At 39.3% G+C, this 19,548-nt stretch overlaps 1 protein-coding gene across 2 annotated transcripts in view; it reads left to right on the top strand.

Annotated features, from left to right (window-relative positions):
* Window positions 1-19,548, top strand: part of Grm3 (glutamate metabotropic receptor 3) — a 236,343-nt gene that overhangs the window by 102,076 nt on the left and 114,719 nt on the right. Inside the window, exon 2 of one of the 2 annotated variants that reach the window (XM_029535635.1) lies at window positions 19,468-19,534. The exons of the other annotated variant lie outside the window; for it this stretch is intronic. The gene's annotated coding sequence lies outside the window, so the exon portion shown is untranslated. The remainder of the gene's footprint in view (window positions 1-19,467; window positions 19,535-19,548) is intronic. 2 annotated transcript variants of the gene reach the window in all.

Below are 19,548 nucleotides of genomic sequence, written 5' to 3'. Positions count from 1 at the left end.
TGCAGGCAAGCTCTCCTCTATCAGGGAAGGTGCACAGAGGCCTGGCGTTCAGATCTGCCTCCTGGCTGAAGATGCAGGCCCAAAACAGGGCTTGTCCCAGAAGATGTGTTGACTCTGCAGTTTACACACTCACCTGCACAGACTAGACACCGAGGGACCCTGGACACAATATGACTCTCTCACCTGCTCTGGCCAACAGAGCCCTCACAGGTGGCCACCTTTCCTCCAGTGAGGAAGGTGCCCAAATGTCTGGAGTCTGAAACAGGGTCTGTCCCAGAAGCTAGATTGCTTCTGTCTGTCCCAAAGCTGTGTAGCTTCTGAGATCCATACTCTCACCAGTGCAGACTGGTGCCTAGACGAACCGGAGCAAAGATGGCTCCCTTACCATCTCAGTCAGTGAGAGCCCTTCCGGTCAGACACATCTCCTCTAGCGTGGTAGGTGCCCGTATGTCTGGAGCCAGAAACAGGATCTTTCCCAGAAGCTGTGTCGCTTGTGCAGGCTGCCCTCTCACCACAGCAAAGATGGCTCTCTTACCAGCTCAGGCAGTGAGAACCCTCCCAGGTGGACACCTCTCCTCTGGTGGGGAAGGTGCCAGATGACTGGAGCCAGAAACGGGATCTTTCCCAGAAGCTGTGTTGCTTCTGCAGGCGGCCCTCTCCCCAGTAACTCACCAGAGCAAAGATGGCTCTCTTAGCAGCTCAGACAGTGAGAACCCTCCCGTGGGTTAGTTCTTTCTTAAAGGCAGTCATGCACTAAGAAGGCAGAACAGGGGCTGGTGAGATGGCTCAGTGGCTAAGAGCACTGACTGCTCTTCCAAATGTCCTGAGTTCAAATCCCAGCAACCACATGGCGGCTCACAACCACCTGTAATGAGATCTGATGCCCTCTTCTGAAGACAGCTACAGAGTACTTATCTATAATAAATAAATCTTAAAAAAAAAAAAAAAAAAAAAAAAGGAAGGCAAAACAGAACCAAGCCTGGTACACAAATGGTGTTTGCCATGGAATTTGAGGTTAATCATTGTTGATAGCACTGACCTTCTGTAACTATCTTTTATAGGGTTTCCACTGTTGTGATAAAGCACTGTGACCAAAAACAACATGGGAAGGGTTTGTTTCATTTTACAACTCTTGGGCCATCAGTGAAGACAGGCAGGACAGAAACTCAACGCAGGAACCTAAAAGCAGGAACTAAAGCAAAGGCCAGGAAGGGATACTGGTAACTGATTTGCTCATGGCTACGTGGCTTGCTCAGCCTGCTTTCTTACAGAGTTCGGGACTACCTGCGCAGGGTGGCACCACCCCCATGGGCTGGATCCATTCATATTAATCATTGAGCCAAAAAAAAAAAAAATGAACTACTAATTTCTCTATAGGCCAGTCTGCAGGTGGGGACTAGGTAGAGAGGGACATTTCTTCCATTGAAGTTTCCGCTTCCCAAATGCCTAATTGGCAAAAACCTAACCAGGACAACTTCTAAGACTTCTAACCACATAACTTGGAAATAAAGTTACCGTTAGTGATGTTCTATTCATAGAGTAAAAACGGATTAATATCTTCATCCAGAATGATTCAAAACAATGAGGCCCAGTTCATTTCCAAAATAATGCTTGCTACAAGAGACAAATCAGAGGAGTGGTGTATTGGTCACCTTAGGTTACAGTGGTAAAATAGTCTGACCAAAAATAAATCCGAAAAAAACAAAACAAAACAAAACAAACCAGAACAGAACAAAACAAAAAACTTAAGAGAAGGGCTTACTCTAATATACGGTTTTAAAAGGGACGGAGTTCATTCTGGCAGGGGAGGCATGGCAACAGGAGAGTGAGAGTGGACTGCAATCAGGAAGCTGGCTCTTCACATTTCATCTCCACACAAGAAAGTGGAAGGAAAACAAGAAGTGAAGGTAGGCTTATAAAACCACAAAGCCAAGCCCCGTGACACATTTCTTCCAGCAGGAATCCACCTCCTAATGGTTCCATAACTTTGCAAAAGTGTGCCTCCAACTGGAGACCAAACCAAGTGTTCAAATCTATGAGTGTATAGACATTTCTCATTCAAACTCACAGCCAGTAGAGAAGAGAACACTTCCTAAAGGTATGAATGAATTGAGTTGTTGTGATCATTTGCCACTTTCAGTGGAGGTGATTTCATTTCTAAGTTATTCTGGCATTTTATGATACTTAACTCCTATAAATTTTGAACAGTCCATAATTTACTGGATGCTCTGGAACTTAGGTCCTGCCTCCCATCATTCATCCAAGCAGGATGCCGGAAAAAGATCATTAGATGGTTCTCTTCATAGAAGAAATAAAGGCTAAAGTTATCTAGTCCTGAAACTACAGTGGCTTTGAACTGTGATGGCTATGTGGAATGGCTTGACAAATTATGCCAATTGCCACAATTTTAATAGAAACTAGCAGCTATTACAGTGTTGCATATTGTCTCATTTAATCCTAAAATAACCATATTAGGTAGAGTCATATTGTAATTTCCCTTTCATATACCTGTTGAATTAAGGCAAGTAAAGGTGGCCATATGATATCATAAACTAGATATAAATATTTAATTACACATCTCACATTATGAAAGAGTAGATACTCTATCTTAGTTCTGACAAAAGAAAGGCCATATCCAATGTTCTAGTTTTCACTCTGCTTCTGTGTTAAACACTCTGACCAAAAGCAAGTTATGGGAAGAAAGCTAGTATTTGGCTTACTCTTTTAGGTTACAGTCCATCTATATTTAAAGAATACAGAGCAAGAACTCATCCAGAACTTGAAACAGAAACCATAGAGCGGTTGTTCTCAATCTCTCTAACACTGTTACCCCTCATGTTATAGTGACCCCAAGCATAAAATTATTTCATTGCTATTTTGTTACTGTCATTTTGCTGTTACAAATCACAATATAAATATGCGATATGCAGGATATTTGATATATAACTCGAAAGGGGTCTCCACCCACAGACTGAGAAGCACTGTCATAGCGGACCACTACTTGCTGGCTTGCTCACTGGGTTCTTGTTTAGCTAGCCTACTTATACAGGTCAGGACCACCTGACCAAGGAAGGGTGCCACTCACAGTGTTGGAACACCCTATGTAAATCAATAATCAAGACCATCTCCCATACACATACCCATAAGCCATTCTTATTAGTATAATCCCTTAATTGAAGCTCTCTTCTCAACAACCTTAGGCTGCATCTGCCAACTAAAGTTAAGTGAGACATACATACATATCACACAATTTTACAAAATTGCATCCTTTCTACATAATTTTAATTTCAGTGAGTTTTTCATCCACTGTTATATTTTAAAGCCTTCTTTTTTCTTTAAAATGCTCGTTGAACATGACAAATGTATCTGGGCAGTGGTGGCACACGCCTTCAATCCCAGCACTATGGAGGCAGAAACAGGTGGATTTCTGTGAGATCAAAGCAAGCCTACAGAGTTCCCAGTACAGCCAATTTTAAGTTACACAATGCCACCAAACACAAATTTGAGGATACATGTACACTGTATCAGTAGCCTACAACATAATAATGGTTTTCCATTTTAAAAAATTAACAGATTGCTTTTATTATTTTAAGTTCATATGGGATGACCCAAAGTGCTCTATTATTTATAGATATACTTGACCAATGGCATTTTGTTGCATATTTGATGGTGCCAGGATAGTATTAAGCCTAAAATCATATACTATTTGATTTGATCATATACAAATTGGCTTATATACATGAATACATATACTAACCTATTAGTAAAAGGACTTGAAGAATGTCACCTGACTCCTCATGGTACTAGGGTACTGAAAATTTCATCATTAAAAACATTTCCCTTTTCCCAGGGCCAATGTTTCTGGTCCATTTAGAAAACTAATCACCCCAGAGAGGGTAATCAATTAGTTTGCATTTATTTATTAAAGATTAATTACTTAATGTATCATATCATTTGTTAACTCGTTTCCCGTTAGATAGCAGAACACTGAGTAAACAATGAGAAAGGGGTTCATTTTGGCTTTTAATTCTAGATCCTAGATTCTAGATAGTTTAAGATGAGAGAGCCAAATCTGGCAGGGGTAATGGCTTGCTTCAGTTTAAAGCAGAAAAGCAAGTGGGAACTTGTGTAGGAGAAGTAATAGACAAATTAGGAAAATGGAAATCACTTTGTAGTACCCTCTCCTACAACTAACATAGTCTGCAGAAGCAAGCTAGCAGAAGTCTTTTTTGTGAGGGCTTTCCTCCAAAGACCCCTACTTCTCTCAGAACCTATGTTCTAACAGTGCAGCACTAAGAACTAAGCCTTCGTGTGAAATTGGGAAGGAGAAAACCATATTCAAAGAATGGCAGGTGGTTTTATTTGTATTAGGGGGACTATTAAAAAGTCAAACCATAGCCTATAGGAGAGATAACTTTGGGATAGTAACTTTTTCAGAAAATGCTCTGCACAAAAAAAGGAGAATGAAATGGAAGTATCATGAAACCTAGGCCGAGTCTGAGGAGAGAACCAACACATTTACAAAGAAAGAAATAGGGGAAAAGTTGGGGGGATAAATAAAATAATATATGAAGAACATTGGTCTTAGGTTAAGCACATATTAGGTACTCAATAGTATTTACTATCCTCTAGGGTTGGTTTTTGGTTTTTGAGACAAGGCCTTACATGTAGCCCAGGATAGCCTCAAGCTTCCTCCTGCCTCATCAGCCAAATGTTGGGACTGTTGGTGTACCCTGCCATACCAAAACCAATCTTTCCATATCCAGTAGAAATGGAAGCCAGAGAGAAGCTGATTTAGTTGTTGTGCTATTGCTGTGAAGAGACTTCTTGACCAAGGCAACTTATTAAAGAAAACAATTAATTGGGGGGGGGGCGGCTACCAGTTTCAGAAGGTTATTCCATTATCATCAGTTATAGGGAGCGGAGCATCAGACAGGAAGCAGGCAGAGATGGTGCTGGAGAACTAGCTGAGAGCTACATCCTGATCCAGAATCAACAGGCAGACCCAGGGTCGGGGTGGTGGTGGGACTGAGCCTAGCCTGGGCTTTTGAAACTTCAGAGCCTACCTCCAGTGACTCACCTACTCCAACAAAGTCATACCTTCTAATCCTTCCGAAACAGTTCCAATAATCGAGAAACCAAGTATTCAAACATATGAGGTGTGAGGGCCATTGTCATTTCAACCATCACAGATACTGTTTAGAAGTCTTTTAATGTGATATGGTTTGAATTACATCAATGTGAGAAGTAAAAAAGAAGAAGAAGAAGAAGAAGAAGAAGAAGAAGAAGAAGAAGAAGAAGAAGAAGAAGAAGAAGAAGAAGAAGAAGAAGAAGAAGAAGTCATTATCTCTGATAATGGAAAAATTCAACCTGGATTACCAGCATACATCCTAATATTTGTCTCATTTCTCCACGTATCTTGGCCCTGCACGGCTCTGGATTTATTCTCAAACAGGCTTATGTATCATGGTTGTTAAGTTGACTGCCAGCTGCTCTGGCTTCTCACAATCCCTCTTGGGCACTCTGGTAGAAAGATAGGCTTCTCCTTTCTCCTACAGCTTCTTTGCTTTTGGTGAACTAGGCTAGGTGGCAAAGATTTGGCCATGGGCTTATCCCAATTACTATGATCAGGACACTTGATGCAGGCCAATTATCTGGTCAGAAGCGACCTGGAAAATCAAGAATGGATTCATCTCTCCTTTAGAACATGTGAGTGATCTTTTAGAAAATTATGATATAGTTTCTAGAAAAATGGGAAAGAAATCCTAGGTTGTCAAACTACAAAGAAGAAGCCAATTGTTTCAGCTAATAAGGCTTTTATATAGCAACAAGCTGTATATATGCCATATTTTTCCTTATCTCCAAACTTTAAAACTGTGTTCCAGAGGACCACTTAATATTTTCTGATTAAAACCGAGACTTTATTCGATTAATTTTCATTTCCTTTCTCTTTGTAGAATGGATATTTTCATCTTCTTTAGCAACTATTTTGCCATTTCTAATCTTCCACTCTCCCTCCCCCAAGAAATCATAATTTATATCTGAGGTCCAAACCCTTAAAAATATTCAGTAATGGCTGTACATGACCGCTGATGTCAGCATGTGCTTCTCAAGTCTGAAAAAAATATACTCTGTCCTTCACGGCAAGCGCCTGCACTCCTCCATCTTCATGCATTCCTAGTCCCTGAAAACTGCAACCCATCACAGAACTCCAATCTGTCTTTTCATTTCAGTAAAATTGTCACAACTGCATGGAGGAAATTGAGTGCCTGTGCCAAGTCCAAAGGAGCACAATTAGGTTTCCTATTGTACTTCCTCCTCTTAAAGGCCATATGTCACTTAATTCAGCTTTTAATTGTGTAGTTATTTTCAGCAGGAAGACAAGCCTTATATGAGTCATTATGACATTGTCAAAAACAAGTCAGACACTGATATTCTAAGTCAACATCTCTCTCTCTCCTCTTCTCTCTCCATATATGTGTGTATTTCTTCTTCTATCCCCATCCCCATATGTGTGTGTGTGTGTGTGTGTGTGTGTGTGTGTGTGTGTGCAATTCAAAACATCTCTTGGAGTTACTCTTGACTCCTTGTATTCCTTGTAACCTTTGATTTTGTTTTCCTAAAACCTGCCAAAACTAAAAGAAGCTGCAGTTTGTGACCATGAATACTGGACCTACAATACAAGTCACCAAAAGGTTTCCCTCTATCCCAGTATAAGCTTAAAAAGAGAAGTGGGCTTTTTTTTTTTCCTTCTAAGATCATCAATATCAACTCCACTCTGGTCATTTGGGGTTCTCAGATTCTTTTGACTTTGGTACAAATGAGTCAGGCTCATTGGGGAAGCTCTCCTAAATTAATCACACTATTCAAAATAAGCTTTGGTGATTTAAACCTTTATATACATTGAGGGTTTTCAAACAGCCTTAACTTCAAGAATTTTGAAGCAATAGGAGTGGCTCCCCAGCTACACATTCTAACACAGAGCCCTAAGCTCTGGGACTCCACCTTGACCTTTAGCATCTCAGGTACACTTCTCCTAATGTCTGTCAGAGGAGTGATGTTCTTTTCTGGTTTCTTCAAATGTTCTCGCGTTTCCAGATCTAATCATGTGTATGTCATCTAAGCATTAAACAACAGTTTAACACTAAAAGTGGCCAGATCAGAGCCATTTGAGGAAAAGTTCTCTAGTTGAAGCCAAACTCTTGATTCATTTTCTTCAGCCTCTGAATGGAATCCCAGAATTCTTCAGATCTCCTGACCTGTATTTCTGAAACACATAAGTGCTGGTTAAAATTTATTTAACCAACCTGTTTATAACTGTGTTGAAACATTATAAAATGTACAAGAGTATCCAATATGTTGTCCTTGAATGATAGACAGTTGTGTACCATCTAATGGGGAAAGAGAACAACTTCTAACTTGAAATAATTTAGCCCTAGAGAGATAGTTCAGTGGACAAAGCACTTGAATGAGAACTAGAATTCAGATTCCCAGAACCCATATAAAAGCAGGGTCGCCATGTAAAGGCCAACATCCCTGAGACACACTGAATAGCTAGACTAGATAGCTAAGTGAGAGATTCTGCCTTAGTAAATAGAGAGGAGAGGAAAAGAGGAAGACACTAGGCTTCAACTTCATGCCTTCACATACAAACCTTCACACACGCATACATACACCAAGGCCGAAAAACAAAATAAAGAAATAAACTGGTCGAATGAAACAAAACAATATAAAATCCTCAAGAGTAACCTAGCAGAGCACATTCAGAAACTAATCCAAATGAGAGAATCCTCACAACTGTGGTAAGACAGACAACAAAGGGAGACAGTTTAGACTCTCTCAAAACCTGGTTTTAAATAGCCAGATATTTGAAATTACTTCTGTTTTCACTTTTAGATGCTTTAACAGAATACTGAAGCAAAACAGCTAAGGTAGGAAGAGTTACTTTTGTTCAGAGTCTCAAAGTTTTCAGTTCATGGTCACTGGTCTCCCCCATGTAGGCTCAGGGAGAAAGCATCCTGAGGCTTACTTAATGGCTTAGTGAATTACCTAACAGCAAACAGTATATTAAGAGAAGTGACCCATCTTATTTCTGCCATCAGATCCTGCCTTCTGCTTTTCACCACCTCCAGTTATGTCATCATATTAGGAATTCATCAAAGCATTTATCTATTGATTAGTTCAGAACCTCCAAGATCCAACCACTTCCCAACAGATCGTCTGCCTCTTCCTGGACAGCTAAGCGCCTCATAATGAGTCTATGGGGAACAGTTCATATGCAAACCATAAAAGCTTCTCAAAGACCTCTGGGACATTACACTCTTTGTCTTCTTCCTTACCTCAGTAGGAGTGAGGAAGTGCAGTCATGCTATTATTACATTTTCTGGTACTTAAGTGCTCATATGCTGGAGCATCTCTTTATTCTATTTTTTAAAAGTAGAAACCTACGAGCATGAGCTCTCTCTTTTGTTACCTATAAATCTAGATTCTGAAAAATTACAATCTAGGAAAACCATAGTATGTTTTCTGGCTTGTTGGGCAGATGGGATTTGAGCGTTCTATGAAATCTATCAGTAAACTTAGGGGTTTATTTCTGGGGAAAAGTGAACATGGTTTTGAGCATTACACCTCTTCTCCTTCTGGATGAACTACTTATTCACTGAGTCGAGGTGGGGTCCAGTTCCCACACCATCACCTCAAGCAATGTCAGGAGAGAAAGGAAAAATACATATTAGCATTCTCAGAGGACAGAAATGTTTTCTGCCCACGTATTGCAGGAGTTATATTCATAGCAAACCTCTGAGATTCCATTAACGCAGTGATTAATAAAACATTACTGAGCAGGTTGCCTACAGAGAGGCCTACATTGTAGTTGGCACATTGCTCATCATTCTTGAATGGAGAACTTAGTAAAACTGCAGTCCTCCAGCTGCATAGGAATGCGGCTGAGCGGGGAACCTGTTTGTCTAGGGACTGATCTGCTTTGTGGTTTATAATGACTAGAAACTGAAAAGTGCTTGCTGACTTTCCCATAATCCAATGAACTGTCACACGGAGATAAACATTTGCGTAGAATTAAGCATGTTATCTATTTTTAAATGTTAATTTTTAATTTCCGCTCTCCTTTCACTTTTAGGGCTTCATTTTATATAATGCTAAGTTTTTCTAAATTATGAATAGCTCTTCAGCCCTAATCATTATACATAAGGAGAAGGTAAATAAGAAAATACTAAGATGGTGCATTTTAGCATTCCTTTAATTGATTGTTTAATTGTAATTGTGTTAGACTACATTCAATAGTACTTGAAGATGCCTATGTCATCCTTCCATGAGATTATTAGTCAGCTTGTGTTGGTACTCTGAATATCTATGTTTTCAATTTACATATTGTATATAGCATAAATGGGTTGTCCTTTGAGTCAAGTGCTTAGTAACAATGCACATACTAAAGGAAACTCAAAATTGCTTATCTCCAAAATTTTTTAAATGATAGAGATACATGGCAAAAATAGAGATACGTTTCTGTTACTCATGATATATACAAACATACTTCTAAGCATCAAGAATGCTACTTAATAACCAAGATTACATTATTTAGTTAATAATTAAATAATATTTCTAATACAGATAGAGTAAATATTCAATAAATATTTTACCTGAGTCAATGAATCTCTGAAACTTTTGAAATAGGATAATATGCATTTTTTTCTACTTAGTATTCCCCTGACCTAAAAACCCAGGAGTAAATGTAGTTCTGTTTGATAGTTTCATAGGAACCTAACTCAGTTGCCACTTTCAAATCTAAAGAAAGCATCTTCTCTTGTTTATGTGTGCTTGGTATGCCTTATTCAAAATGCTCAGGGCCAGGAGTGTTTTAGATTTCAGATTACTGCAGAAATTTTAGAGTATTTACAGATTTATAATGAAATATCTTATAAATCAAATCTAATTATGAAGCTCACCTGTGTTTCACATATACATTACACTCATTCTTGAGGTGAAATATTCCCGTGTTTGGGCTGTAGGCATTATATGTTCTTAGATGTACAATTTTCACTTGCTCTGTATTCCTCCTCAAGTTCCAGATACTGTAGCACTTCAGATTTTCAAACTGAAGATTCTCAACCCATTCAGACCTATCCATTTTATTATTTCATACCAGTTATATGCAGTCTTACCACTGAAGTATGCCAAAGGGAAAGGCATCTGGGAAATTAGACAGTTAATGAGATTAAAACCATGCATTTCCTTGTTTCAATACCTATTTGCTACACTGTGAGTTAAGAGTATAGTGTATGTAACTCTTCAGAAAACATTTTCTTCTGGAGTATAGGCAGCATATTAAGTTCTAGATACTCATAAATAATACACACACACACAGGGACACAGACTTGTTTGCACACATTTGTGCACACACACACATACACATACACAGAGGCATGTGCTTGTTTTCACAGACATGCTTACATACATATGCTTACACACATGCTTACATACACATGCTTACCAACACTTGTTTACACACATGCTTACACATGCATACTTGAACACACATGCTTACATACACATGCTTGCCTACACATGTTTACACACATGTTTACACATACATGCTTGCACACATGTGCTTTCACACATGTTTACATGCATGTGCTTGCACACACACACACACACACACACACACACACACACACACACACTACCTGTGGAGCAGTCAGGCCTTCATACATCATCACTTTTAGAGTAACATGATGATTCCCCTGGGGTGCTGTTTTTCTCAGAGTACTTTCTCAACAGGCAGTTAAGCTCCCTGCAGACTCTAAGGTCATCATTCTTATTTTAGGAATCAGTGTCAAACTCCCTTCGCACTCAAAAAATGTCAGTAGTTTTTAAAGACATACAGTCAACCTTCTTTGAATTAATTATTCTCTCTGATTAGGCAAATAAAACTGTGATTTTATAGAGCACTTCCTGTATCTTTGTTATTAGTGATAATGATCGGGTTTTTGCCTTCTGGTGACGGTACTTATACTTCAAAGAGAATTGTACACAAGATCAAAGGAACTAGAAAATTGATGTGTAACCACTATAAAAAATGCCTCTCTGGTATCAATTTAAAAAAAAAAAATACATTGTTCTAAGAATTTCTGGTGCCCTGTGGCAGATTGCACAAAGAGGCTCTAGGTTAACCTTAAGCATTTCAGTGGCTGCTGCCATCTCATAGGTTCACACCTAAATTAATGAATTTAACAAAATTCAGATAATTACATGTCTCTAGAAAACAATTCATCCTTTGCCCAAGTGGTGAAAACACTCAGAAGCTGGGCTTTAAAGGACACTGCCCTCATGAGAAGGTCGAAATGTCAGAAATGTTGAGGTAAATACTGGACTAACCCCCATCTTGAATTTGAATATTTTTCTTTTTTAAAAAATTATTTTATTAGATATTTTCTTCATTTACATTTCAAATGCTATCCCAAATGTCCCCTATACCCTCCCCTCGTCCTGCTCCCCTACCCACTCACTCCCACTTCTTGGTCCTGGCCTTCCCCTGTACTGGGGCATATAAAGTTTGCAAGACCTAGGGGCCTCTCTTCCCAATGATGGCTGACTAGGCCATCTTCTGCTATATATGCAGCTAGAGACACGAGTTCTGGGGGTACTGATTAGTTCATATTGTTGTTCCACCTATAGGGTTGCAGACCCCTTCAGCTCTTTGGGTAATTTCTCTAGCTCCTCTATTGGGGGCCCTGTGTTCTATCCTATAGATGACTATGGGCATCCACTTCTGTATTTGCTAAGCACTGGCATAGCCTCACGAGAGATAGCTATATCAGGGTCCTTTCAGCAAAATCTTGTTGGCATATGCAATAGTGTCTGCGTTTGGTGGCTGATTATGGGATGAACCCTCGGTGGGGCAGTCTCTGGATGGTCCATCCTTTCGTCTTAGCTCCAAACTTTATCTCTGCAACTTCTTCCATGGGTATTTTATTCCCTATTTTCGGGAGGGATGAAGTATCCACGTGTTGGTCTTCCTTCTTCCTAATTTTCTTGTGTTTTGGAGTGAATATTTTTTTTGATATATTAATAATACTAAAGGCTACAGACTTTCATTCCCAAGGAACACATGAGGAAAGAAATAAAAATAACAGCACTAGCAAATATTTCTTGAACAAATTGCAATAGGAATATCACACAGAATTTTGGAGATTTAACTGTGAAAGGGAAATACAAAAGAAAAAGAAAAAGCAAACAAACAAAAAGCATTTATGATGTTCCTGATGTTTCTGCAATGTCTATGGAGTCTTCATATCGTTAAGTATTTGGAGAGAAGAAAACAAGAGCATCCGTGGGGAAGTAAGAGTATGAGCAGAAGCAAGAGATGGTCACACACATCTGTGCATCCCCTAAAATGCATGTAGTCCAAAGTTTCTGAAGCTGAAGGTTTAAAAGCAGAAATGGAACAAAGTCGCTATGTAAAATAAGCTGTAGGATTACAGCACTCACTAGGGACAAGGTCATAGAGCACTTCAAAACACTCAAATAAGGAAGTCAGTTTCTTTTTTTTTTAATTGGTTATTTCCTTCATTTATACTTCAGTTGTTATCCCCTTTCCCTCCACCCCCCAAGAAACCCTTTAAACCATCTCCTCTCCTGCTGTTTCTATGAGGGTGTTCCACTATCCACCCACCCACTCCCACCTCCCCATCCTGGCATTACCCTACAGTGGGGCATCCATCAAACCTTCACAGGACCAATGGGCTCTTCTCCCATTAATGCCTGACAAAGCCATCCTCTGTTACTTGTGCATCTGGAGTGATAGGTCACTCTATGTATACTCCTTGGTTGGTGGCTTAGTCCCAGGGATCTCGGGGGTTGGGAGGGTTCCGCTTAGTTGATATTGTTGTCCTTCCCATGGGGTTACAAAATCCTTCAGCTCCTTCAGTTATTTCTCTAACTCCTCTATTGTGAACCCTGTGCTCAGTCCAACGGTTTGTTGAGAGCATCCACCTCTGTATTTGTCAGGCTCTGCCAGGGCCTCTCAGGAGACAGCTATATCAGGCTACTTTCAGCAAGCACTTCTTGGCATCAACAATAGTGTCTGCATTTGGTGACTGTATATGGTATGGGTCTCCAGGTGGGGTAGTCTTCAGTCTCTGCTCCACACTTTGTCTCCATATTTGTTCCCACGAGTATTATGTTCCCCTTTCTAAGAAAGACAGAACTATCCATACATTGCTCTTCCTTCTTCATGAGATTCATGGGGTCTGTCAATTGTATCTTGGGAATTCTGAGCATTTCGGCTAATATCCACTTCAGTGAGTGCATACCATGTGTGTTCTTTTGTGATAGGGTTACCTCACTCAGAATGATATTTTCTAGCTCCATCCATTTACCTAAGAAATTCATGAATTCATTGTTTTTAATAGCTGAGTAGTACTCCATTGTATAATTTACCACATTTACTGTATCCATTACTCTGCTGAAGGACATCTGGGTTCTTTCCAGGTCCTGGCTGTTATAAATAAGGCTGCTATGAACACAGTGCAGCATGTGTTCTTGTTCGAGAATATTTTTGGTATATGCCCAGGAGTTGTATAGCTGGGTCCTCAGGTAATACTATATCCAGTTTTCTGAGGAACCACCAGACTGATTTCCAGAGTGTTTATACAAAGTTGCAATTCTACCAACAATGGAGGAGTGTTCCTCTTTCCACATCCTTGTTAGTATCTTCTGTCACATGAGTTTTGATCTTAGCCATTCTGACTAGTGTGAGATAGAATCACAGGGTTGTTTTGATTTGCATTTCCCTGATAACTAAGGATGATGAACATTTCTTTAGGTGGTTGTTGGCCATTTGATATTCCTCAGTTGAAATTTCTTTGTTTAGCTCTGTACCCCATTTTTAATAGGATTATTTGATTCTCTGGAGTCTAAAATTTTGAATTCTTTGTATATATGGGATATTAGCCCTCTATCAGATGTAGGGTTGGGAAAGACCTTTTCCCAATCTGTTGGTTGCCATTTTGTCCTATTAATAGTGTCCTTTGCCTTACCAAAACTTTGCAATTTTATGAGGTCCCATTTGTCAATTCTTGATCTTAGAGCAGAAGCCATTGACATCCTGTTCAGGAAATTTTCCACTGTACTCATGTGCTGGAGGCTCTTCCCCAACTTCTCCTCTATAAGTTTCAGTGTCTCTGGTTTTATGTGGAGGTCCTTGATCCATTTGGACTTGAGCTTTGTACAAGGAGACAAGAATGGGCCAATTTGCATTCTTCTACATGCTGACCTCCAGTTGAACCAGCACCATTTGTTAAAAATGCCAACTTTTTTCCACTGGATGATTTTAGCTCCTCTATCAAAGATCAAATGACCATAGGTGTGTGGATACATTTCTGGATCTTCAATTCTATTCCATTGATCTTCCTGCCTGTCTCTGTATCAAGACCATCAATACCATACAGTTGGGTTTTTTTTTTTGGGGGGGGGGGTTGTTTTTGTTATTTTTTACCACTATCAGTACAGCTTGAGGTCAGGGATGCTAATTTCCCCAGAAGTTATTTTATTGTTGAGAATAGTTTTTGATATCCTGGTTTCTTTGTTATTCCAGATGAATTTGCAAACAACTCTAAGTCTATGAAGAATTGAGTTGGAATTTTGATGGGGATTGCATTGAATTTATAGATTGCTTTTGACAAGATTATCATTACTATATTAATCCTGCCAATCCATGAGCATGAGAGATCTTTCCATCTTCTGAGATCTTCGATTTGTTTCTTCAGAGACTTGAAGTTCTTGTCATACAAATCTTTCAGTTACTTGGTTATCACATCTAGGTATATAATGTTATTTGTGACAACTGTGAAGGGTATCATCTCCCTAATTTCTTTCTCAAACTGTTTACCCTTTGAGTATAGGAAGGCTACTGATTTGAGTTAATTTTATATCCAACCACTTAGGAGTTCTCCGGTGGAATTTTTGGGGTCACTTAAGTATACTATCATATCTTCTGCAAATAGTGATATTTTAACTTCTTCCTTTCCAATTCATATCCCTTTGACCTGCTTTTGTTGTATAATTGCTCTAGCTAAAACTTCAAGTACTATTTTGAATAGATAGGGAAAGAGTGGACAGCCTTGTTTAGTCCGTGATTTTAGTGGGATTGCTTCAAATTTCTCTCCATTTAGTTTAATGTTGGCTATTAGTTTGCTGTATATTGCTTTTAGTATGTTTAGGTATGAACCTTGAATTTCTGGTCTTTCCAAGACTTTTACCATGAAGGGCTGTTGAATTTTGTCAAATGCTTTTTCAGCAGCTAATGAAATGATTATGTGTGTGTTTTTTTCTTTGAATTTGTTTATGTAGTGGATTACATTGGTGGATTTCTTTTTTTTTGTTTTTTTTGTTTTGTTTTGTTTTTTTTGTTTTTTTTGTTTTTCGAGACAGGGTTTCTCTGTGTAGCCCTGACTGTCCTGGAACTCACTTTGTAGACCAGGCTGGCCTTGAACTCAGAAATCTGCCTGCCTCTGCCTCCCGAGTGCTAGGATTAAAGGCGTGCGCCACCACGTCCGGCGGTGGATTTCTTTATATTGAACCATCCCTGCATCCCTGTGGTGAAGACTACTTGATCATGTTGAATGATCATTTTGATTTGTTCTTGGATTTGGTATGTGAGAACTTTATTGAGTATTTTTGAATGGATGATCATAGGGAAATTGGTCTAAAGTTTTCTTTCTTTGTTGGGTCTTTGGTTGGTTTAGGTATACGTGTAATTGTGGCTTCATAGAACGAATTGGGTAGTATTCCTTTTGTTTCTATTTTGTGGAATACTTTGAAGAGCATTAGTATTAGGTCTTCTTTGACGGTCTGATAGAATTCCTCACTAAACCCATCTGGTCCTCGGCCTTTTTTTTTTTTTTCCTGAGACAGTGTTTCTCTGTGTAGCCCTGGCTATCCTGGAACTCACTCTGTAGTTCTCCAACTACAAAAATCCACCTGCCTCTGCCTCCCAAATGCTGGGATTAAAGGCATGTACTACTACTGCCCAGCTGTTTGGGAGACTTAATGACTGCATCTATTTCTTTAGGGGTTATGGGACTGTTAAATGGTTTATCAGATCCTGATTTAACTTTAGAACCTGATATCTGGCTAGAAAATTATCCGTTACACCCACATTTTCCAATGTTGTTGAGTATAGGCTTTTGTAGTACGATCTGATGATTTTTTTAATTTCCTCAGTTTCCATTGTTGTATCTCCCTTTTCATTTCTGATTTTGCTAATTTGGATACTGCCTCTGGGCCCTCTAGTTAGTCTGGCTAAGGGTTTATCTATCTTGTTGATTTTCTCAAAGAACCAGCTCCTGGTTTTGTTGATCCTTTGTATAGTTCTCTTTGTTTTTACTTGGTTGATTGTAGCCCTGAGTTTGATCATCTACTGCTGCCTATTCCTCTTGGGTGTATTTACTTCTTTTTGTTCTAGAGCTTCCAGGTGTGCTGTCAAGTTGGTATTGTATGCTCTTTTTGGTTTCTATTTGGAGGCACTCAGAGCTTTTAGTTTTCCACTTAGCACAGCTTTCATTGTGTCCCATAAGTTTGGGTATGATATGCTTTCATTTTCATTAAATTCTGAAAAGTCTCCAATTTCTTTATTTCTTCCTTGACCAAGTTATCATTGAGTAGAGCACTGTTCATCTTCCATGTGTATGTGGGCTTTCTGTTGTTTTTGTTGATACTGAAGATAAGACTTAGTCTGTGGTGATCTGAGAGGATGCATGGGATTATTTCAATTTTGTTGTATCTGTTGAGGCCTGTTTTGTGACCGATTATATGGTCAGTTTTGGAGAAGGTACCATGAGGTGCTGAAAAGAAGGTGTATTCTTTTGTTTTAGGATGAAATGTTCTGTAAGTATCTGTTAAATCCATTTGGTTCACAACTTCTGATAGTTTCCATGTATCTCTGTTTAGTTTCTGTTTCCATGATCTGTCCATTGCTGAGAGTGGGGTGTTGAAGTCTCCCACTATTACTGTGTGAGGTGCAATGTGCGCTTTGAGCTTTAGTAAAATTTCTTTAATGAATGATGGTACCTGTGCATTTGGAGCATAGATGTTCAGAATTGAGAGTTCATCTTGGTAGATTTTTCCTTTGATGAGTATGAAGTGTTCTTCCTTATTGTTTCTTTATAACTTTTGGTTATGAACTTGCTATGGAGGGAGGACTGGTTTCTGATGAGGCCAAAAGGTTACAAAGTTGATTTTATTTGATATTAGAATGGCAACTCCAGCTTGTTTCCTTGGACCATTTGCTTGGATAATTTTTTCCAGCCTTTTACTCTGAGGTAGTGTTTTTCTTTGTCACTGAGATGTATTTCCTATATGCAGCAAAATACTGGGTCCTGTTTACATATCTAGTCTGTTAGTCTATGTCTTTTTACTGGGAAATTGGGTCCATTGATATTAAGAGATATTAAGAAAAACTGATTGTTGCTTCCTGTTATTTTTCTTGTTAGAGGTGGAATTGTGATTGTGTAGCTATCTTCTTTTGAGTTTGTTGAAATATTACTTTCTTGCTTTATCTAGGGCGTGTTTTCCTCCTTGTCTTGGTGTTTTCCTCTATTATCCTTTGTAGAGCTGGATTTGTGGAAAGATATTGTGTAAATTTGGTTTTGTCATGGAATACTTTGGTTTCTCCATCTATGGTAATTGAGAGTTTTGCTAGGTATAGTAGCTTGGGCTGGCATTTGTGTTCTCTCAGGGTCTGTATCACATCTGTCCAGGATCTTCTAGCTTTCATAGTCTCTGGTGAGAAGTCTGTTGTAATTCTGATAGGTCTTCATTTATATGTTACTTGACTCTTTTTCCCTTACTGCTTTTAATATTCTTTCTTTGTTTTATGCATTTAGTGTTTTGATCATTATGTGACAGGAGGAATTTCCTTTCTGGTCCAGTCTGTTTGGATTTCTGTATGTTCATGGGCATCTCTTTCTTTAGGTTAGGGAAGTTTTCTTCTATAATTTTGTTGAAGACATTTATTGGCCCTTTAAGTTGGGAATCTTCACTCTCTTTTGGTGTTCTCACTGTTTCCTGGATTTCCTGGATGTTTTGGGTTAGGAGATTTTTGCATTTTGCATTTTTTTCGACTGTTCTGTCAATGTTTTCTAGGTATCTTTTGCACCTGAGATTCTCTCTTCTAGCTCTTCTATTCTGTGGGTGACACTTTCATCTATGACTCCTGATCTATTTCCTAGGTTTTCTGTCTCCAAGGTCATCTCCTTTTGTGATTTCTTTATTGTTTTTATTTCCATTTTTAGATCCTGGAAGGTTTTGTTCAATTCCTTCACCTATTTGTTTGTATTTTCCTGTAATTCTTTTAGGGAGTTTTTGTGTTTCCTCTTTAAGGGAACTTCTAACTGTTTACCTGTGTTCTCCTGTATATCTTTAAGGGAGTTATTTGTGTCCCTCTTAAATTCCTCTAGCATCATCATGAAAAGTGATTTTAGATCCGTATCTTGCTTTTCTGGTGTGATGTTGTATCTAGGACTTCCTATGGTGGTAGAACTGGGTTCTGATGATACTTAGTAACCTTGGTTTCTGTTGCTTATGTTTGTAGGCTTGCTTCCTGCCAACTGGTTATCTCTAGTGCTACCTGCCTCACTGTATCTGACTGGAGCCTGCCCTTCCTATGATCCTGGTTGTGTCAGAGCTCCTCAGAATACAGCTATTTCTGTGATCCTGTGATTCTGTGATCCTGAGATCCTGGTGTTACCAAGCTCCTGAGATCCCGTGATCCTGTGATCCTGGGCATGTTAGAATACCACAGAGTCAAGATTCCTCTGGGTACTGTGGGACTGGGTGCAGAGCTTAGTGCCCCAGGTTACTGGCTCAGCTTGAAAGTAACCCATGCCAATGGCAGGACTGGCTTCCTATGTCCTTGGATTCCACTGGGCCCAGGTACCTCCTGGTGTTGGAGCCGATATTGTAGCCTCCTTTCCTATGATTCCATGATGCTGGGTATGTTAGAGCTCCTGTGAGTTGAGCTGCCTCTGGGTGTTGTGGGACTGGGTACAGAGTTAGCATCCAAGGTCTGCTCAGAGTACTGGCTCAGAATGAAATAAAGAAGCAGTTTCTAAATGGGACATCAAGGAAAGGCTTACAGACTGGTGGAAAATGGGACACAGTAATAAAATCTGTGCATTGGAATATTTCTTCCAGAGAGATACTTTTCAACCTATCAGCATTTGCTGATTTATCTGAGAGTATATAATCTCCTATCCAAAGCCATAATCCACTGTATAATCCTAGAACCACACTCATTGCAGTCCTTGTGAGGATTTCATTGTGAGGGCCACACCAGAACTCCAACTGCCTAATACTTGTCTAATACAAAAAGAACCATCATGCTTGCTACCACAAGATAAACAATAATAAATTTAAAGATATTTGTTCTTGAGAAAACATTTTCTGTTCTAGGTTCATGAAAGGGTGCTCTGAGGCTGGTCCCAGTTAGACCGAGGTCACTGCCATAGCTGTGCTACAGGTAACAGGAACCCA

Source organism: Mus pahari, chromosome 2, assembly GCF_900095145.1.
Source record: "Mus pahari chromosome 2, PAHARI_EIJ_v1.1, whole genome shotgun sequence".
Taxonomy (NCBI): Eukaryota; Metazoa; Chordata; class Mammalia; order Rodentia; family Muridae; genus Mus; species Mus pahari.
This window is presented reverse-complemented; position numbering and strand designations above follow the sequence as displayed.